Source organism: Diabrotica virgifera, chromosome 1, assembly GCF_917563875.1.
Source record: "Diabrotica virgifera virgifera chromosome 1, PGI_DIABVI_V3a".
In the NCBI taxonomy this organism is placed as follows: domain Eukaryota; kingdom Metazoa; phylum Arthropoda; class Insecta; order Coleoptera; family Chrysomelidae; genus Diabrotica; species Diabrotica virgifera.
Window position 1 is genome coordinate 77,477,462 of NC_065443.1, and position 24,208 is coordinate 77,501,669.

Here is a 24,208-nt window from a genome sequence, read left to right on the forward strand (position 1 = left end):
AAGGTAGGCGCTCTTACCACTGAGCCACAGAGGGGGTTGTCCATAAATATTATTCAGTCGGCAAGTCTTCATTTTTAAATAATGTCAAAATAAATAATTACTATTTTTATTATATATTTACTCTTTTTATCTATTATATTTACAAGAATATTCACAAATCAATATCAATAATAACATATAGAAGCACCATAAACCAAATGGATTATACCCTAACAGCCTTATTAATAAAAATTGCTTAGTCCGACGTTAGTCTCGGACTACTTAGTCCGAGAATAAGCGAGTACTAACTTCATTTTAAGATTGTCATTAATAAACACGGACTAAGCTCGGACTAACTAAACCTTCCTTAGTCCTAGTTACAACAAATTTATGTTGGCAACCCTTGCGAAAAAGAAGAGAAATGGAGAGAATTTTGCGAAAAGAAGAAAATATAGAGGATTTAACCTCTCTTTCCTCTAAACCGAACAGCTGTTCAGTGCCATTTCTGCATAAATTTTAGTTAATTTTTGTTGGAGTTCGTTCTGAGAAGGTGCTACCTGCTGTTTTATATTTTATATAATTATTGTATTATTGTTTTATATGTATTTCATGTTAACTGCTGTACCTTTTAAAAATTGGTATTTGACTTTAAATTTACCTTCTAATTCCTCTAAACTAAAGAGTTTTTTTATAATTTTGTATATTTTGATGTGACTCACAAGAGGAATATCGTTCCGCTGATTTCTATCCTCATTTAATTCGTCTATTAATTATCTTAAATCATTAATAAAATAATCTCTCTCCATTATCAATAATAACATAATAATGTTATTATATATTATAAAAGCAAGCAAAAGCAAATACCGAATGTATTTAGCAAGTTTGTAAGGTTATGAATACAAAACGTCAAGTTAGTCTCGGTTTAAACCTGCTATTACCTCGGATTAAATTTTAGTCCGAGACTAGAGAGGGTTTAGCTTAGTCCATCGTTAGTCGCTGTTTATTAATAGGGAAAATGAATGGTATTGACTTAGTCCTCGGACTAAAGTTAGTCGGGCGTTAGTCCGTGTTTATTAATAAGGCTGTAATTGTTAAACGACATCTTACAAATCATAATTATTTGAAGAGGTACAAGAATCACTCGGATCATTTAATCGTAGGGTGCTACGATAAAGAATTTGTACCTAAGATTAAAAAAGGAATTGCTGAGAGGGAAATGAAAGAGCACGTATTAGCAGTTGTTAGAATGAGTGATATTCTTCCTCACTTTTTTTCTCTCTTTGTCTCGTGTTGTTTCCAATTTACTCAGTATCATTATTTCCTGCAATACTCATAACCAATTTTCTCCATTGCTCTTTAGCATCAGCTGCTCTAAGGCTTTCGCAAAATGAGTGGTTCTGTGAATTCTAAATTTGGTTTAACCATCTGGTTGGTGACGGTTCTCTCAGTATTCTACCAGAAACGTTTCCAGAAACAATTAGTCTCTCTAAATTATTGTCACCTCTGCGAATCACCTGACCAAAAATCTGTCGAATTCGCTGCAGACATATTGTGGACAGTCTTTTTGATGTCAACTTCGTTAAGATTGAAAATGTTGCTTTGATGAGTCTCCAAACTTTTACTATGGAGATGTCATCGTTAGTTATACTAGATCCGTGATAGTTAAAGCTCTTCACTATATGGTATTTTTGCAGGTGGTTACTCGGTTGAATAGTGTTGAATATGTCACCATCACATACGATCGAAAATATCTACCAGAACAACACAATAAAAGTAAAAGTGGAAAAAGAACTAACTAATCCAATTGAAGCTGACAATGGGATAAGACAGGGTGACTCCCTGAGTCCTCAATTGTTCAACTTAATCATGGATGAAATAGTAAAAAAAAGTAAGAACTAAAAAGGGACACAAAAATAACTTAAAATAATCTGCTATGAAGACAATGCAATACTAATCTCTCAACGTGAAGGTAATTTACAATTTATGCTGCACCATTCAATATATGTAACTACTAGAAAATTTAACATGTTGATTTTCCCCAAAAAAGGCCAGTTGCATAATAGCAAATCTAATACGATGTAAATTAGACCTGGGGGGTCAAATAATAGAGCAAGTCATGGAGTTTAAATATTTATGCTGGAGATAAAGTAAATAAAGCAAACAGAGCCGCAGGTTGCATGACTGAAACAATATGGAGAAATAAAAATACCGGAAAAGAAGTGAAAGGCAGGAGGCACAAAACAGCCATCAGACCAATAATGACATACGGAAGAAACACGACCTGATACAGAATAAACAAAAAAATGCTAGAAGCAGCAGAGATGAAAACGCTTCGAAAAATCGATGGTAAAACACTATGGAATACAGCTAGATATACGACGGAAATGGTGGATAACATTAATAAATGGGTATAAAACAGAAGACTAAAATGGAACAGCCACATTAAGCTGAATGACATCAAACAGAGTGGTAGAGACGGCGAGACATGGTTCCCCAATAGGAAGACGATCAGATTGAATACCACGAACACAATGAAATGACAACTTACTAAAGGCACATTGAAAAAGAGAGACAGTCATGTCAACACAAAAAAAAAAGAAGAAGAAGAAGAAGAAGAAGAAGACCATTACATTCGTCTCGTCTTTATTAATTTATGACCACCTTCAATTAATTCCAACTCAACTCTTTACAGGAGATGTAGCATTTTTTGTTCATTTACTGTTATAAATGTAGTGTCATCAGCAAAAACTGAAAATTTATCTACCATCCACCGTTACTCCACCTACCCATCCTTCTAAAGATTTCCTCATGACACGTTCACCATAAAAATTGAATAAGTCACGTGATAAAATGCATCCTTGTCAATCCCTTCTCTCTGCTCTGAATTAGTTTAAGAACCTTTGATCTAATAGTGGTACTGTTGCCATATTTTATTCGGTACAGATTTTTTAATAAGTGTCACCATGAATGTCGGCTCACTCATCTCTATTAAAATGGAAAAAAATATTTGTCCAGTTTCCTTTATTGATGCTTTTTATGATTTCGTCCATGATTAAATTGAAGAGCATAAGGACTAGTGAATCCTGTCTTATTCCATTGCCAAAATCAAAACGTCAAACTAAACATATTTTAAACTAAAATCGTCACTAATTCCTAGTAAAAATAGTAAATTGTATTAGTATGCCACAAGAAAAATGCTTCAGAAAAATGTTTAAGCAGCTACTCGCATGAAGCTTTGAAAGTAATGGTAGGAGAGCCCAAGCGAGGATTTTGTGTGTTACTCGAGCGCGTCAGAAAATAACATGGTGAGAAATCTTGTACCCTGTACGAGTACATAATACTACCATATTATTATATGGACACATAATACAGGGTGGTACATTGGGGATAGTTCGTAAAAGAATATATCCTTAGAAAAACTTAAAAACGTCAGATTGGGACAAAGTAAGTTGAATACTTGAAGAACAGTGCATATTTAAAAAATCTGACTATTTGAGCGGGCGTACGGAAATGGGCGAGTTTCAAAGTTTCACAAAATAAAGCGAATATTTCGCGAAATGAACATCGGATCTAAAAACTGAAATATAGGTATTCATAGTAAAATATAAAAACAGATTTTATTCTTATTTTATTCAGAGAGACTTTCGGTTTCAACATCGGCTCACAGCATCCTGTTATGAACCTTTAAATTATTTTTTGTAGTCTTTCTCTGCCTAGTTAAATACAATTTTGCACTTTCCCAGCTTTACCACCAGTGGACCCAATTTCTATTTTTAAATTATGTGTGTAAGCTTAAACCATTGGGATATACACGTGATCGTTTTGTAAGGATTTAGCCTACCACCCCTGTAGCAAGTAATAAATGGTCTCAAAAACAAAAAAGTATTACATAACATCATACGATCTTTAAAATTATAATGACCAAGACCTAAAACAAACTTTGCGAATCCGTATGTTTGTAACCATATGTTCGACCAAAATCCTCAGAAATTTCTCATTATTCTGCGAAACTCACCACATTATGAAATTGGGTAGCCCAGGGTGAGTGACCATTTGAAAACCCAACGAAATGGTCAAAGAAAATTACTTTAAAAATCCCCATTATCACGCACAGCTGCAATTTGCCATTTTTAATCATAATAATCGCTAAAGGGCAAAATTCTTCTAATAAATACAGGATGATACTGCAATTTAACTATTGCATTCATTTAAAAAAAAAAGTATTCTGCTGACATTTAATGGTAGGTAAAGGTAAAGATATTTTTACCACTAATTATTTTTTTTATTTTATAATTTTATTTTTATTCTTCTTCTGAATTATTTTTACATTTTGCTTTCATTTCTTCTATATTTGCCAATATAGTGCTTTTTGCTACCTATTTTCTTTTTCTTTTAATCATTTTTTTTTGTGCCTCGTGGTATTACTTCCCCCCTTTCGTAATATTTCTCCTTTCTTCTTCTTTTCTAATCCTGCCTTATTATTTTTTCCTTCATTTAGCGATTTTGTTTTCTTATTAATTAATTATTTATTTTTATCTCTTTTCTTCTGTATACACTTTTACCATACTATGTTCTTTTTAAAGGGGATTTTGAAGACCCGTTTTCTGCTCAAAAATATTTTTCTAGTATTGTGGAGTTGTTCCGTCCCTTTCATCCATGTCTGCGATTCTTTTTATTTTTTGTTATATTAATATAAGATGTTTCCTTTTCGCTTACTCTCTTGTGTTATCCTGAACCAATCTTTTTTCAGTTTTGATTGTCTGCATATTTCATAAGATTCCTAAACCCGTGTTGAGCTGCCCCCCCCCCCACTTGCAAAAATTAAAAAACAAATAGCCCTGATTTATGAGCTATTTATGAGCTCTCATATTCCGCAAACTAAAAATTTTGAGCTCGTTCCACTGAGCAGGAATTTAATACCCTAGTGGGGGGGGCTGAGTACTTAAAAATAGGAATATTGAATCGGTTTTTGCGGCAGAATTACGAGCTATTTATGAGCTCTTCAAATTATATAGTTTCGATTTTTGAGCTCATCCCCTTCACCCCCAAACAACCCTTTAATTGATTTAACTTAAGAGAAAGATGCTGAGAAAACTTAAAATATATCCTATTGCGGATATAATTCATATAGCTTATATACTCTAAGAATAAACTATTAAATCAAGAGCATTTAGATTATTGAGCTACAACCCCTTCGCAAGAAAACCACCCTATCTTCCCGGCTTAAGAGAAAGTTGTACTTAAAATGCATTAAATTAATTATTTGGCGACTACATATCATTTAATAATATATAAGCTCCCAAATTAGGCTCATTTAGATCAGTAACTTGCAATTTATTTTGTATAGTGCAGTCACTGAAGGTAAAAATCAACGATTACCTTCAATTTCGGTGAACCTTTATCGATTTTCACGAAAATTGGTCAGTAGTTAGAGGATACGTCAAGAAACAAAGGTACCACCTTGCGCCTTTACCCTGAGGGTGGATACCGCCCCTTCTCGGGGGTGAAAATTATTTTATAAAAAATAAATGCACAAATCAATAAAAGAACAAATTAAAAGCAAAATTTATTATATAAAGTTAATAAAATAAGTCAATACTTTTTAAGTTATTAAAGATCAAATATTTTAATTATTTGTGAAAAAAATGCATGTTTTGAAAAGGCTTTTTGTAAATCACTGAAAAACTTTAAGTTTTTACAAAAAAGTTAATAGTAGTTTAATTCGTATAGCTTATATTCTAAGAATAAACTCTTAAATCACGCGCCTTTCGATTATAGAACTACAACCCCTTCGCAAGAAAACGACCCCATATTCCCGGCTTAAGAGAGAGTTGTTCTTAAAATAATTTAAATTAATTATTTGGCGACTACATATCGTTTAATAATTTATGAGCTTGCAAAATATACGCATCTCAATTATTGAATTGCCATTTTCTTTCTATAGTGCAGTCACTGAAGGTAAAAATCAACTATTACCTTCGATTTCGGTAAATCTCCATTTATTTTCACGAATTGACAATAACAACTTGGGGTTTTAGCCTGGGGTATATGTCACTCCTTCTCGGGAGTGAAAATTACTTTATGAAAAATAACCCCACAAATCGAGAGAGGGACAAATTGTAAGCAAAATTTGTTATATAATGTGATTAAAATAAATCAATACTTTTTGAGTTATTAAAGATCAAATATTTTAATTTTTGGAAAGAAAATGCATGCTTTAGAGCGATTTTTCATAAATGACTCAAAAACTGTAAGTTTTTACAAAAAAGTTTTCATCACTAAAATTGAAGCTAATAAAAAATATAATAAATTGCTTACTTGAAAAACCCTTTAATGTTAATTTAAAGTAAGTTATTGGTAATTAAATATATATTTTTTTTCGCGACTGTTCAAATCTAAGGGTTCGAGCTTAAATAACGGGAAAGAGATGCATTTTATAACAATTAGGTACTAAATACTTGTCAAAGTACTTAGAAATACCTATGAAAAATAAGATCCAGAAAAAGTTGATAGTATCAAAATCCGCTCACCAATTTTCGTGAAAATGAATGGAGATTTACCGAAATCGAAGGTCATAGTTGATTTTTACCTTCAGTGACTGCACTATAGAAAGAAAATGGCAATTCAATAATTGAGATGCGTATATTTTGCGAGCTCATAAATTATTAAACAATATATAGTCGACAAATAATTAATTTAAATTATTTTAAGTACAACCCTCTCTTAAGCCGGGAATATGGGATGGTTTTCTTGCGAAGGGGTTGTAGTTCAATAATCGAAAGGCGCGTGATTTTAGAGTTTATTCTTAGAATCTAAGCTATACGAATTAAACTACTATTAACTTTTTTGTAAAAACTTACAATTTTTCAGTGATTTACAAAAAACCTCTTCAAAACCTGCATTTTTTTCACAAATAAATAAAATCTTTGATCTTTAATAACTTAAAAAGTATTGACTTATTTTATTAACTTTATATAATAAATTTTGCTTTTAATTTGTTCTTTTATTGATTTGTGCAGTTATTTTTTATAAAATAATTTTCACCCCCGAGAAGGGGCGGTATCCACCCTCAGGGTAAAGTCGCAAGGTGTTACCATGTCACCTTTGTTTCTTGACGTATCCTCTAACCACTGACCAATTTTCGTGAAAATCGATGAAGGTTCACCGAAATTGAAGGTAATCGTTGATTTTTACCTTCAGTGACTGCACTATACAAAATAAATTGCAATTTACTGATCTAAATGCGCGTAATTTGGAAGCTTATAAATTATTAAATGATATGTAGTCGCCAAATAATTAGTTTAACGCATTTTAAGTACAACTTTCTTTTAAGCCGGGAAGATAGGGTGGTTTTCTGGCGAAGGGGTTGTAGCTCAATAATCGAAATGCTCTTGATTTAATAGTTTCTTCTTAGAGTATATAAGCTATATGAATTATATCCGCAATACGATATATTTTAAGTTTTCTCAGCATCTTTCTCTTAAGTTAAATCAATTAAAGGGTTGTTTGGGGGTGAAGGGGATGAGCTCAAAAATCGAAACTATATAATTTGAAGAGCTCATAAATAGCTCGTAATTCTGCCGCAAAAACCGATTCAATATTCCTAGTTTTAAGTAGTGGGGGGGCTGACTCAGCCCCCCCCCCCCACTAGGGTATTAAATTCCTGCTCAGTGGAACGAGCTCAAAATTTTTAGTTTGCGGAATATGAGAGCTCATAAATAGCTCATAAATCAGGGCTATTTGTTTTTTAATTTTTGCAAGTGGGGGGGGGCAGCTCAACACGGGTGATTCCTAACATATATACAGTAGAGCGTCGATTATCCGAACGTCGATCAACCGAACGACCGCTTATCCGAACTCTCGACTGGTCATGTAAAAACTCGATTGAAAATGCCTAAACGTAAGCGTATTGTCCTTTCTATGAAAAATAAACACGAGATTAACAAACAGTTAGAAGGAGGTGAATCTACAACAAATTTATCCAATGAATATAAAATTGGTAGGTAAGTAAGACGGATAAAAAACAAAAGACTGACATAAGTAACTTTATGTTCCGGCTTAGTTCTTCTGATGGATCCACAAATCATAATACGATAAAACTTGCCTTAACCCGGGAGTAGTCGCGCTCACTTCTGTAACGTGAATAGTCGCGTGTTAGATTCATCTCACAATACGAATTTAAATACGAATTTACAACAAATTTTTATTTTATAGTATTTTTATTTACTTGTTATGTTAGAAATATTATTTCTAACAATTATTAAAGCTAATTGGCTCTCTCCAAAGCCATAAATTCCACAAAAAGAAGAAGAAGAAAAAAAAATAAAAAAAATCCTACGCATTACTACACCCTTCCTCGAGGCACTTACGAAATTTTTTAAAAATTGCAAAAATGTTCATCAAGTTATCGCGAAGAAGGATAAATGTGAGATTCTATCTAACGGCGTGACTACTCGCGGGTTAAACACGGATTTAGATGATGCTGTATATAAACGGTTAACTCAAAAGAGATCCCGGGGAGAACCTATTCCTCCTCCCTAGAGTCCAGGGAGTTTTAGCTTTGTTGCATATATGTAGTTTGTGATGACAAACTGACACCGAAAATCAAATTTTAAACACTTGGTTAAAAAACACGTAACCCAGCCGCTCGTAAACAGGTAGAATTGATTCGGCAGAACAAAATTAAAGATTTTTTAATGTTTAAAAAATCTTCATTTTGTTGCAAATGCAGTACTTTTTTGTTTAATTTCTATCCTATTTGTCACTAAAGATATAAATAAGGCTTTCATTCGCCTATGGATAAATAGTATTGCCATATCAATGCAGTTCGATTATCCGAAAAAATCGATTATCCGAACACCCCTGTCCCCCAATTAGTTCGGATAATCGACGCTCTACTGTATTTCTTAATATAGCTTTTATATATTGGTTTGGGCTTTTTTGGACCACCCACCAAATGGGTCATTTTTGATGTCTCGAATTTCCCAAACCTCTTGTCTGATTTAATTGATTTTTTAATATGTTATAGCCTTATTATTTAACAATATCGCTTTAACACTATTGTTGCTAAATAGGTCAATTGTCATTGTATACCGAGTGAACCAATAAAACTGTATTTTTTCTCAAAGTTCACCACACAATGTGAAATATTCTAGCATTTATAAAATACTGAAACTAAAACCCATTTCAGGTTTTCTTAACATTCTGTTTTTTGATTCATTCGCTTATGTTGGATAATAAAAAAGTTAGGTACTCTAACACTAGCCATGTTCTTCATCAATACAGGGTGTTGAAATACTGCATGGAAAAGTAATGACCGTTTGCTTTATAAAGACATGTCCGCAAATGTTTCATTTCCGAGATACGGGATATTGAATAATTTTTTCTCACAAACTGACAATTTTTTATTGCTATAAAATAGGTTAAGATATGACAATGAAGTTTGGTAGGTTTTAAGAGATAGTTTTTTGGCGCATTTTTTTACATACAATTAAGAATTTTATATTCACCATTGGCTTCCATACAGGTAAAATGACCCATTTTGTGAGTGGTCCGCTTTCTCTGACGCACATTGTATATAATATATACCAGGGGTGGCCAAACTGTGTGGCCAAACTGTGTGGCTCGCGAGCCTTTGAAGGATTATTTGTGGCTCTCAATACATATCTTTGAATTACTTTTAATTTTTTTTTTCAAAATGTGGCAACAAATATAAAAGACTAAGCGTTACATCAGGCCAAGGAGACCCTTTATCACTGTTGCTATTCAGTTTGGCCTTAGAATACCTAATAAGTAAAATATCATCTGAGCTGACAGGAGGATTTGCAAATCGAGGATCAAAACTATTGTTGGCCTTTGCTGTTGATATAGGTGCAGTCGGTCATTCTACAAGAGACGTGAGAGAGGTGTTATCACAACTAGAGGAAGAAACAGGTAGTCTGGGCCTTCGAATTAATGAAGAGAACACGAAATACATGCTAGTAACCAAAAATCTAAGATCAAGAGTTTGGTAGAACATAACTATTAATGACCACAACTTCGAAGTAGTAAAAGAGTTTAAATATCTAGAAACGGTAATCACAGATGACAATCACATTATAAAAAGAGGTCTTAGCTAGGATAGCTGAGTGTAATAGAGCATTATGCTCCCTATCATCATTACTAAGATCTAAGCTGCTAAAAAACAATTTAAATTCAGACTAAATTGTTAAATATGGAAGTGAAACTTGGACTCTACATTAGTGGTAAATAAATCTTTTTCAGATGCAAATCCGGTAATGGATGTTAGCGATCGCATTTTTCATTAACTCTCTGTTTCTTGAAAAATGTATCAGATATTGATTGTCGTTAATCCCTGTCCATTGCCTCATATTTCGGAGCCAGGACATTTTCTTGCGTCCCATTCTCTCTTGCCTTAAATTTTACCCTCGATTATAAGTTGGAGGAACTGGTATTTTTCATTTCTCATGGTGCGACCTTGGTACACAGTTTTCTTTTTCTTGATTGTTTCGAAAAGTTGGCGTTATTGGGTGATTCTTTTAAGGACATCTACATTTGTGACTTTCGCTGTCCATGGTATCTTTAGGATATGGCGATAAAGCCACATTTCGAAAGCTTCTAATCTGTTTATATCCCTCGTTTTAAGTGTCCAGCTTTCTACGCCATATAGCAGCACTGACCATACGTAGCACTTAGTAAAACTTAGTCTCAGTTGAAGCTCGAACTCTGAACAGGTCAGTACCTTTCTCAATGTTACGAAAGCTTGTCGAGCTTGCTCAATGCGACCTTTTAGTTCCGTGTCCGATGCCCAGTCTTCAAAAGCCACGTTCCCAGGTATTTAAATTTGCTTACTTTTTCAATGGACTTGGTATTCAGTGTTATGGTGGAGTTTTAAAGTGCATCCATGTTTCTGGAGATGATCATGAATTTGGTCTTTTTGGTATTAATCTCTAATTCCATTCTCTTGCTGTATTCTCCGATTATAGTGACAAGTTGTTGAAGATCGCCTATGTTGTCACAAATTAAATAAATAAGCTACTGGAAAATAAATAAGCTGCTGGTGTTTGAAAGCAAAGTCCTCAGAATGGTCCTGAAAGATATAAATTGACAGGAGAGTGATACTGAAAACATCGTCAGACATACAAAAGCTAAGATAAGATGGGCAGGTCATGTGGTAGATCAGAGGAAGACATAGTGTTATAGACGGTGTTTTTTGGGAGGCGATAGAAGATCAATAGGCCATCCCAGAAAAAGTTGGAAGAATGATGAAGAATCGAAGTATCCTGAATTAGTAAAGGCTTCTTGTAGAATTAGTTGCATATTCGAAACAACGATGTGAACCATTTTATTTCACTTCAAAATTCGTGAAATCCAAACGGTAAGAGAAAAATTGAATACCTTTTATACACTTTTTAGATAATTGTTTAATTGCGGCTCGCGAAAAATTTCAAATTTTGAAAAATGGCTCGGACTGTCAAGGAGCTTGGCCACCCCTGATATATACCTATTTATATATACATACGTAAGCTTACTGCCGATAGTGTCAAAGATTCTAGAAAAACTGATACTCTCAAGAATTCAACCACTCCTCTCAGATCGAGAACTAATCCCTGCACACCAGTTTGGATTCAGATCCCAACACGCAACCATAGAACAGGTTCATAGGATATACAGAACTGTTAATCGAGCATTGGAAGACAAAATGTACTGCACTGCCGCCTTTTTAGACATCTCGCAAGCATTCGATAAAGTCTGGCACACAGGCCTTCTATACAAATTAAAAAAAATGCTTCCTCTCACTCACTTCCTAATTTTAAAATCCTACCTCCATAACCGTTACTTTTTTGTACAACATAGAGATGAGCGCACGTCTCTATTTCCAGTTGGATCCGGAGTCCCACAGGGCAGTGTTCTGGGGCCAGTGTTATACCTATTGTACACAGCGGACTTACCAACAAACTTTCAAACCACGACAGCTACATATGCAGATGACACAGCAGTGATGTCAGTACATCAGGACCCACGGATAGCTTCTCAACTTCTGCAAACCAGCCTCATCAAAATACAAACTTGGCTAAAACGGTGGAGTTTTCAAACAAATGAAACAAAGTCGGTTCATATTACCTTCACAAACCGTAAAGGTCACTGCCCGCCTGTATATATCAACAACCACCAACTAAAACAGCAAGCAACTGTCAAATACCTTGGAATGCACCTCGACCAAAGATTAAACTGGAGAACACACATTTTTATTAAGCGTAAACAACTTGGTCTCAAATAACACAATCTTTACTGCCTTATTGGTCACAAATCATCACTTTCGATGAAAAATAAAGTACTTGCCTACAAAGCAATTTTAAAGCCAATATGGAGTTACGGGATCCAACTTTGGGGTACTGCATCAAATTCCAATATCGAAATCTTGGAGAGGTTCCAGTCGAAGGTTCTTCGAATAATCACAAATGCCCCATGGTATGTTGCAAATAATATTATTAGACGCGATCTAGAAATTGCAACAGTAAAAGAAGAAATTACTAACTTCGCACAGAAATACGAAGACAGACTGACACAACATCCAAATGTACTAGCCAGAGGCCTGATGAGACAACCAGTCAGACGAAAACTTAGACGAAATACACCTAGTGATTTACCATCGCGATTTTAGTTATATGTGTCGTAATTCCCAGAGACAAACAATTTTATATCTATGTAAAATATTTGTAAAGAAAATGATTAATGAATCATTTTCTCCAAGTCACCTACACTAGTGGTCACAACATTTACTTATTGTAACTTGTTTTACAGATTGTAAATAAATTGGGAGGTTAAATAAAAAAATATATACATAAATACTGAGTGTCCAGAAACTCTCCTGAAAAACGAAGACCGAAGATTCCTCAGATAATTTTAAGACAATTTACCCTAAATCAGCCAGTCCGAAAATGCTTCTTAAAGGATTTAGAGCTCTTTGAAAATGGCGCCTTCTAATTATTTTTTTAATAACTAAAGAACGCTTCTATTTAGAAAAACGAAAACTGGTAGGTTTATTTATCCTCCAGAGATAAATCGATTCCATCAATTGCGAATTTCTAGTACCGGTCTAGGGCATCGGTTATTTTATCGCATAACTTTTTGTCTTTAATTTTTAAGCATTTATGACACTAGATTATTAAATTGTGAGGTACTCTAGAAGTAAAAGGTACCCTGTTGAGAATTAGAAGCTAACTAATGTATCAAATATTAATTTAACTTCCATGGCCGAAAAGCGAAAAATTTTCAAATCGATTGTTCTGGAAATTATCATTTAAAAGTGTATTTCTCGAGATGTTAGACCGTTTCCATAAATTTACCTATGGTATAAGGATAAATTGTTTTTTTTTTCGATTCTAGCGCCAACTATCAATAACGCGAAAAAATGTTATAAAATGAAATATAAACGACCTATTTTTGCATAAGGAATTCAAATCTGCAATAAAAAAAATGGGGGTTCCCGTTTTTAGAGTTGCCCACCACTCCACTTACAGGGAGTAGAGTGAGGAGTAGTTTTTGGTGTCATTCGAAAGATTTTTGAAAAATATTGAACACGCGTTTTTCAACTTTTCGATCCGATGTTCGTTTCGCGGAAATATTCGACTGTCCTCTTACTTTCAACACACACTATATACATACAGGGCCGCCGAGAGGGATGAGCGGGCACCGGTAAATAGTGAAGGGCGGGCCCCTGGCAAAAAGTGAAGAGCGAAAAAATTGTTTATTTTTGTAGAAAACAAATTATTAATAATAAATAATAAGAAATATTTCAAATATAAAAGTTGTTGAATTTTGATTTTTGGTATATATTTATAATAGTGAAAATATTTATATTACAGGTGCTTTTCGAGTTTTCCGATTGGCAAAAATGTTTCTATTTTTTTTAAAATCGCATGTTTTGCTTAATCATTCTCAATTCACAAAGTTTATAGGCAGCTAACCGATCCTGTTTCATTGTAGCTATCATTACCTCATAGAATTTTTTATGCGAAAAAGAAAACTAAAGGGTCTATCTGCTTCTGTGACTGTCACCGGTAATGTGCAAAATATTCTTAATGAAATAACGATTCAAATTTGAGATGTTTAATTTTATTAAGCAAATCTATTGGAGAAAATTGAGATTCACCAATATTATCTTTGTACATATAGGTATCGCTCTCAAATGAAAAATTTCATCTATCAATTCTTCACTGATTCTTCTTTATAAAACTTGCCCCATACATACCATACATATATCAATTTTTTTCTTAATATTGTCTTCATCTTCATCTCGGAATACCCATAAAAAGCTTAACATTGGGTCAGAGTCATGTAAATTCTGGATTTATTCCATAATTGCTGGTAATTAATCTAGATTCTTCAACATAGATTCTTCTGATTTTTTGTAAATCTTCTAAAAGCCCTAATATATTGTTAATCTCCATATCCATACCATAATTTTATCTGACTGCACTGAAGTATTTGACTCTTGTGATTTATTGCTGTTAAAATTTTAAACAAAATCGATTAAAGTTCGTAATATTAAATATAGCCGTGTATTAATTAAACGCATTATGGGCATAAAGTGAAGAGCAAAAAAAACGGGAAAAATTACGTCTTTAGTCTGGTCGACGCCGGGTCCCTTACATCGCCGGGCCCCGGTAAAATGTACCGGCTGTACCGCCCTCTCGGCGGCCCTGTATACATATACATAATATGTAATGGTATTTAAAGTTGATTTTATATATTATCAATCTGCATTGCATCTTAATTTAATAAGAATATTGTTCTTGACATTATTTTCAAAACACAATCTTCACGGTTTTATTAACGAATATTTTATGTAAATTCTGCATGGCCTTGGAATATGCACCAGTCACAGACTAACCATAGAAATACATTCAACTTTTTTAACTCATAAAACAAACATGAACATTTGGTGCCTGCCTAATTTCAATAGTCTTAAAAATGCATTGACCTCTATAGAATAAACTGTTAAATTTTTAGCTGCGCGTCAATTAACGAAAATATAAAGGCTAATAGCCTGGTCAGAAAAAGTTTTAAAACGAAATATTTAACACGAATTACTGCAAAAAGTTTAAATGCATATGAAGGAAGACAGTTATTTTCATAATATCAAAAATAAAACCTTCAAAATGTTGGTAGAGTTAATATCAATAGAACTCAATAGGTATATAGTTAACGAGAAATCAGTATTTTCGTTCTTGCTTTTTGATTTTTTGACAGCGAGTCATACCAATACCATGTTCTTTCTCAAATATCTCTTACCCAATGGTCTTACTATGTATTTTTTTCTGTCTATATATCATAGTTTTCCCAGAATCCGCTACTGAACTGTTTAATTGTCTTAATTTCTCCTGTAAACATGACTGCCTAGAACACAGACACCTAGAAGATGTATGCCTCAGAACAGAGCCGTGTGCGGTACATCTTTTCAGTATGATGCAAGTTTTCGAAATGTCGCCTCTTAAATATTTTTGAAACTTACCTAACTTTTATTTTAATTAAAAAAAACTACACAAGATGAACGAAAATTTCTATTTTAAAAACAAAATATACTTTAAATAAAATAAAATATGTATTAACTCTACATTAAGAGGGTAGGCGCCAAATTTGCTTGCAATGCTTTTTAAATGCATTCATTTTTTTTTCGAATTCTGAGAAAACTATTTAGTATTTTTGAAAAATTTAAATGCAGACTAAAAGATTACATTATTACAGAGCGCCGAACGTCCCTGAAAATCTCTATAATTATTTGAATAAGTTACAGGGTGAAAAAAAAAAGAGAAAATTGAGTGTAATTTTTAATTACAAATATTTTATTCAAAAGAAACCTTTTGTTTATTCTAAGGGACGTTCGGCCCTCGATAATAATGTAATCTTTCAATCTACGTTTAAATTTTTCAAAAATATTAGTTTTTTCAGGATTTGAAAAAAAGTGAATGCATTTAAAAAGCATTACAAGCAAATTTTTTGTAATGCTCTTAAGTAACATTTACAAAAATTATAATGTTACCCTTCTGACTTTATTTTTGGCAAACTCGTCAATAAGATTGGTGTAGGTATTGGGAGAGACAAGTGTAGCAGCTAGTGAGAGCTCTATTGAAATAAATGCTAAATTTTTTAGTTTTGTTTGTGTTATGGAGCTTCTTAAATAGTTTTGAATTTTGAAAAACTTCTTTCCCCACTAGCCACTGAGACAGGGAGTGTTAATAAAATTCTTAGTTTACAACTACATTTGAGTATAAAGAAATTAGGTCATTTTGGCACAAATAGTTCAAAACCTCTATAAAGGTCTCATGGAGTATGGTTTCATTTGAAATATATCACGCATTTCTTCTATTAGAAGAACATCATACAATATTTTTCTAGTGTTTCATCATATATTTCCCTCAACTTAAAAATATCATATAAAAATTTAAAATTTTTATTATGAGTTTCTATAGAAGCGAAAATCGATCAATTACAAGTATTAACGGCAATGTTTAAAGTATAGATAAACAAAGTTAATTTAAATTTAGCTTCATCTGTTAACAGCTCCTCCACATATTTCTCGTAGTCAAATAAACGCTTTTATCTCCTGTCTCTAATTTCATTTTCAGCTGGAAATTCGGAACTTATATCAAAATTTTCTGCAATTTCATTAAATTTTTATTTGGTCATTAGCTATATTGTCTCTAACTTTTAATTTTTTCTTTAGTTTCTGACGACGTTTTTACATAATCTGACAACTTTTTTTATTTTACTGATTATGCCTCCCCACTTGTGATGCCGCCTGATGCGACTACCTCGCCGCATCATAGCACGGCACGGCCCTGCCTCAAGAATACAACAAACATGGAATCACAATAAGTTTACGAGCGGAAGTAGGGAAAGCTCTGAACCAACTAGGAAACACACAAAAAACTGTGATGAACGGTATACTAGCGGAGACTAATAGCAATAGCCGAGATTGGCATAGAGGAAATACTGGATATACGTATGCCATTTGATATGGATCACAGGTGAATGGCCTGATAAGTGGAGCAAATCAACCTTTATTCCTATCCATAAAATACAATCATTAACCGTATGCAGCAGTTACAGAGCCGTTGCCCTTATTCCTTAGGCAACCCCAAAATCCAAAATGATCAATGAAAAGCTAAATAACTTTCTACTTCCAGAGAGAGCTGAAGAACAATGCGGATTCGTACCAGCAAAAGAAACGTGTGATCAGATATTTAATATCAGATAAATAATAGAAACAGCGAGGGAACACAATATACCAATGTTGCTCTGTTTCGGATTATACACAATGGCTTACAATTCAGTCAAATGGACATACATGTATGAGGAAAACTCCACCAAAGATAAACCACATGGAGTACCTATATTCAAATGCATTCAAAACAAAGAAAAAAACTAGAAAGCGCTTCATACCATCACTATTAGGTATTATACAAAATATATTCTGAGTATCTAATATACACCTTACAAATACACCAAGTGGCGAGTTTCGAAATAGTAAACAAATTTGTATACTTGGGCTTACTGATAATCGACAATGGTAATAGATCCTCAGGAATCAAGCGTAGACTAGCAATGGCCCGAACCGCAATAGTTTAATTATTTAAAATAATCAGGTTGATCAATACCCTTATTTTTCCCATTGCTACGTAATCAGCTGATACATAGACTCTCAGTTAACTCGATAGAAGTAAGATCAAAGTCCTGAAAAGAACACAGAACCAACCTGTCAATTCTGGAAGAGCTTCAGTTGAAAGACAGGTTATTAAAAAAGTAAACCGATCATTCCAAATTACTTCGGAACATAAGTAGCACCACGCCTTGACAAGGGCTCAAGGAATGAGGAGGAGATTATCCGGTTTGCTTAATAAATTTATTCTGTTTATTATTTATTACACATTTTAGATTTTTCTGTAGAATCTCTAGACAAAGACATTAGGATGACAAAACTTAGAAATGGTTAAAGAAAAATCGAGAAAGGCTGAAATAAAGACTGAGAGGAAGAGGAAAGAGATTATATTATGAAAGTTGTCAAAAAATATGTATCTATTGCAACATAAATATATGTGTATTTTACCTTATACGCCTAATTACAAATACACCATAAATTAGTGTTAAGCTTCAAATAAAAAAATACAATTAACTGCTGGCCTATAACTTTGAAAGAATTTCAGACGATCCAAAGTGCATGTGTAAACAAGCGAGGATGGTTTTGAGAAGTCAAATATTTAGCTTGTCGAAAAAAAACTTTAAAAACAATTATCAAATTTTTATTTATAAGTAACGATGAGCGCAGGATCATTCACACAGTGCATTGGCCTCGATGCAATACCACCTAAAAAAATAACGCGTCATCTCTGTATTCGTCCCACAAATAAAAAAATGCATAGACGTAGATACACTTTTTAACTGCAATATAGGTTTTCTAATCAGCTTTTTTAAGAAATACTTTTATTTAACTAATATCCATCCTGACTAACTAGCAGCAATGACAGAGCAGTTAACAATATTAATTAATAAAATTATAAAACACAATCAAATACCGGAAAATGGAGAACGAGCGAACTAATTCTACTATTCAAAAAGGAGATAAAACGCAGCCATAAAACTACAGAGCTACTATATCCTGAAAATTACAACTAAAATCTACAAGAACTATTGAATCAGAGGCAGGGCCGTCTCAACCCGGGGGTGCAAGGGGTGCGAGGCACCCGGGCGCCAAGTCCAAAGGGCGCAAGCCGAACATTTGCTATGCTCAAACTTAAGTTTTTTGTCCTTTCAAAATTTTCAAAATTCTTTTCAAAAAAAACTACAAATAACAAAGATATACGAGTACGCTTTCGGTATTTTTTATAAAGGCTATTAATGCTTACTACACCTACGATATGCAAATGAAATATGAAACCCATTTAGATTATTCCAAAAATAATTTCAAGAAGGTGACGCGTAATTTTGACCAATATTGAATTTCACACAAGGAAAAACTTACTATTATCGTTGTTAGGCTCGATTATCTCAATTCGTCAACAAAGCTTGCCGAAGTTAGAGAGAATTTTCTAGGTTTTTTTATCGGTTATTGATACTACCGGACAAGGATTAGCAAATTATTTATTAGAATTTTTAAAATTAATGAATATTGATTTAGATGATTTACGAGGCCAAGGGTATGATAATGGGGCAAGTATGAGAGTCAAAAATATTGGCCTTCAAAAAAAATTTTAGACATGAATCCTCGTGCGTAAAGAACTCTATTGCGAAACTAAATTTTCTGAAACTGTTCGTCCACGTCCCCGAAAAAGACATTTCAATTACGAGGCTGCAGACGAGCCTCTGTTAGACCCAAAACAAACTTTTAAAGTTAAGTATTATTTATGGGACATTGCCATTGCAAAATTAAGTGAAAAATTTGAAATGTTGAAGAAACCTAATCATAATTTTTCGTTCTTGGAAAATATATTGAGTTGGAGAAACTCAGAAGAAAACACACAATGTTTGAATTTACAAAAAGACTAGCGCATGGAAATAGATCTGATATAGGTAGATGATGAAGATCTATTCCAAGAGTTAGAATTCTTACCAAAATTTTTTATAAATATAGACACAACTCCACTCGATATTTTAAGTTATATAATCTAATAATTTACTCTCCGTTTTCCCAAATATTTCTAAGGATACATTTAATACTTCCAGTAACAGTAGCTGAAGGAGAAAGGTCTTTTTCTAAACTTAAATCAATCAAAAATTATCTGCGCTTGAGCCAAGACAATGAGCCAAGACAGATGGCCAACAAACCTGGCATTAATAAGTATAGAAAGCAAGTAAAAAGTATTACTGAAGTATATTATAATATTGATCTTTTTTGAATACTCAAACTATGTTTTTTTTAAATAGAGTCGACTCTCGTTAATTTGAAACTCGAGGGACTCTTAAAATATTACGAATTATTGAGGGTTTGAAATATCAAATGGTTCGAAATTTGTGAGAGAAAATAAATAAAACCTCGAATTATTAAGTGTTGATCAATTATTATTTATTAATACCTATTCTATAACGATGACAAAAGTTTAGAGGTAATTCGTGTACATACATGTATGTATTCATAATGTGAAATTAATCAATCTTTCGAAAGAACTGTATTATACTGATTTGTTTCAAAGCACATTACTGCTGCTCAGACTGCTCAATAATTTTTTTTAAGAGAAAAAGTGCCTGAAATGCTTTTTCATCACTTTCGTTTTGTTGATACCAGTTTGAAAACTGTACTTACTACAATCTTTCCGCCTCTTTCTCTCTGCAAGTTTGAATTGCCGAGAGTTGGAAGCCGATGAGTTCGAATTAACGCATCGCTTTGTTATATAGCAATGGTTTTTTTAGTTCGAATTACCAAGTGCATAAAAATGTAATGATTTAGTTCGAAATATAAAGAGATTTTGTAGGGAACTCGTGATAACTTTGAATTATAGAGAGGTTCGAATTATCGCAGGTTTGAATTAACGCGAGTCGTTAAAATATGTATAAATAAAGAAACATAATTATGTTTAATTTTTGGTTACCTATAACCTAAATAATCTTCTGACAAAAGGGGGCGCAAAGATGAGTCCCGCACCCCGGCGCCGTGTATGCTTAAGACGGCCCTGATCAGAGGATAAGTTTAGCAGATGAACAACAGGGTTTTCGTTCTGGAAGATTGTGTACATACTGCAAGCGCCAGTTAACTTGACGAGACGCATTGCACAGTGGCTTATGGGATGATCATCAGTCTCAGTGTCGTTGTGCGTATTCGCTGTCGCCAAGTTAACTGGCGCTTGCAGTATGCAATATTCCTCATAAAGGAAATTACTGAGAAATCACTATTGTACAATAAACCAGCATTTCTATGTCTGATTGACTTAAAGAAAGTATTTGACAGAGTTAGACTCAAATATGTAACAGTCAACCATCTCTACCAAAACAGAAAAATTGAAGTCAGAATAGATGGGCAACTTACAGAACCTATAGACATAGGCAGCTGAATTAGGCCGCGTTCAGAGTAGACGAGCAAAGAGCAAAGAGCAAAGAGCAAAGAGCAAAGAGCAAAGCGCAAAGAGCAAAGAGCAAAAAGTGCACGTTCAGAGTGGACGAGCAAAGAGCAAAGAGCAAAGAAGTGCTAATAGCGGGTAGTTACGCTAGACGAGAGTTTAGTTCTTTTCCACTCGGCAGTATGGATAGGAGCGGTAGGATATTTGCTCTTTACTCTCACAGTAGTCCATGTAGTGAGACCGCTCCCGTCTGAAAAAATTTCCGATTCGGTCTCTTTGTGGATTCCTATTTAAAAATATTCTAAAATTTCCTTTAAACAAATCTGAAGGGTGCCGAGCGGAATTTTTGGGCAGATATTGTTTAAACAATTTTTTTAAACAAATACAAAACATCACGTTTTTTGCTCTGGAACATATATTTTTAAGTTTTGTGGGTCATTCTAAACAACAAAGGTATCTTGTAAATGTTCTCAAAATTGATAGTTTTCGAGTTATAGGCAATTTAAAATCTGCAAAATGCGAAAATACGCATTTTCGAGGCCTAAAAACTCATATTTAAATTAGTATTTTTGAGGTTGCCAGATACTTAAATTGAAGTTTAAACATTGAGCTTCCAGACTCTGAAGAGTGATCGCGTCTAACCTTAATTTATACCGTTGTTTTTTAACTGTTAAATATGCGTGTTTATCCGATTTTTTTGCCGGTGCGGCGCGCTCTATTTCAAAAATCTCCTATTTTCCTCCGAAAATTATTTTTTCTAGATTTTTTGGGATTTTCTAAATAAAATAAGTTTCTTGACATTTTTCTCAAAAGTTAACAGTTTTAAAGTTATAAGCGATTTAAAATCCAAAAATGAGTTTTTTATTAACTTATAACTTAAAAACTATTAACTTTTGAGAAAAATGTCAAGAAACTTATTTTATTTAGAATGTCCCAAAAAATCTAGAAAAAATAATTTTCGGAGGAAATAGGAGATTTTTGAAATAGAGCGCGCCGCACCGGCAAAAAAATCCGATAATCACGCATATTTAACAATTAAAAAACAACGGTATAAATTAAGGTTAGACGCGATCACTCTTCAGAATCGAAGCTGAATGTTTAATCATAAATTTAAGTATCTGGTAAACTCAAAAATACTAATTGAAATATGAATTTTTAAGCCTCGAAAATGCGTATTTTCGCATTTTTCAGATTTTAAATCGCCTATAACTCGAACACTATTAATTTTTGGGAAACATTACAAGATACCTTTTTTGTTTAGAATAACCCAAAATACCTAAAAATGTATGTTCCGGAGCAAAAAAACGTGATCTTTTGTATTTGTTTAAAAATAGTTATTTATGAAACAGTTCGTGAAGTATGCTTTTTGCGAACGCACGCGATATTTAGAGCACGGGCGATAGCGGTGCGAGTGCTATACATCGCGTAAGTTCGCAAAAAGTACTTCACGCACAGTTTCATACAATATTTTATCTACTCTACCATAAACAAATAAAAAATCTGTAACTCTTCGTCACTGGAATTCATTTCTATTCTACAATTTTTAGAACTTTGACATTTAAAAATTCTAACTTCTTTCAAACCACAAAACTGTAAAAACTTTTGTTGTAATTTATTGCTCATTATGTCATCACCATGACAACGCCAAAGTTAAGGATATTTGATTATATGAAAGTGTGTTAAAAACAGTGCGAAAAAGTAAGTCCCATTTAAAATACATTGTTACTTCACGCTCACTTTAAACACTTCACGCATGCTATCTAGAATGACAGTTTTCACAAACTAAAAATTTACACATAATATAACATAGTTATACATAGAATAGATAAAATTGTTTAAACAATTTCTGCCCAAAAATTCCGCCCGGTGCTCTTCAGATTTGTTTAAAGGCGACATTTTTTAATAAGAATTGACGAAGAAACCGAATCACAAATTTTTTCAGACGGGAGCGGTCTCACCACATGGACCAAAGAGTGCGAGCGGAGAAATCAAACTTGTTTGGTTTTGCCGCTTTGCTCTTTGCTAGCACTCTGTGTACATCCATTTACCAGTATGAGTTTGATTTCTCCGCTTTGCTCTTTGCTCTTTGCTCTTTGCTGGTCTACTCTGAACGCGGCTTTAGACAGGGAGACTCCTTGAGAACTATGCTCTTTAATTTAATCGTAGATGAAATCCTCAAAAGCTCGATAAAGGAAGAGGGTACAGGATGGGAAACAAAAACTAAAAATACTGTTACGCAAACGACGCAATATTGATAGCCCAAGATGAAGATAGTCTGCAAAGATTAGTCCACAGCTTTAACATGGGAGAAAAAGAATTCAATATGACAATTTCATCTCAGAAAACTAAAACGATAGTAATCAATAAAAAAAACAATCAAATGTAAAATTAATGGCATCAGTATTGAACAAATAATGAAAATGAAATACCTTGAAATTACACTGTCCAGGATGCCTTAATAATACTGGCGAAACCGATATATTAATACTGAGATGAAGTCAAGAATGTCTAAAGCCCGTGTAAGACCAATAATGACGTATGCATCAGAAAAAGACTCGATAGAGATACAACACATAGACTACTGGAAATTGCAGAGATGAGAGTACTGAGAAGATTACAGGAAATGCACTGAGAGATCGAAAGAGGAGTAAAGACATTAGAAGACAATGTCACGTACAGTGTATAAACAAATGTACACTAAATAGAAAAAAGAATGGAATAACCACATAAACAAAATCGGGGAGACACCTGTGGTCAAAATAACAAGAAATAAATCACCTATCGCTAGAAGAAATATCAGCTGACCGACCGCTCAAAAGATGCAGTGACAACCTTCCATGGAGGTATATAAACAAGCAGAATTGCTTAAAAGAGGAAGAAGAAGAAGAAGAAGAAGAAGAAGAAGAAGAATAAATTGAGGGTCGTTGGAGATGATGTATCCATGTGCAAATTTCGTCTCGCCTAGCCGCCTTCTGTTGAGAACTACTTGGTCATATCTTTGAGCTGGGAGTGTTAGTAAAGCAGACGAAATAGCTGGTTTGATAATTTTGAGTCTGCTTCTATCTCTCTCCATTTTGTGCCAGATTTTGTTAATGTAGGTTTTAATTAATATTTTTTGGTCTGCAAGTTGTGTTTTGCATTATAGATATTGACATGTTTATTGAGAGTTATTGTTG

General features: G+C 33.5%; 1 protein-coding gene across 1 annotated transcript in view; it reads right to left on the reverse strand.

The window, feature by feature from the left end:
• Positions 1–24,208, reverse strand: part of LOC114349406 (uncharacterized) — a 257,935-nt gene that overhangs the window by 22,260 nt on the left and 211,467 nt on the right. The window lies entirely within an intron of this gene.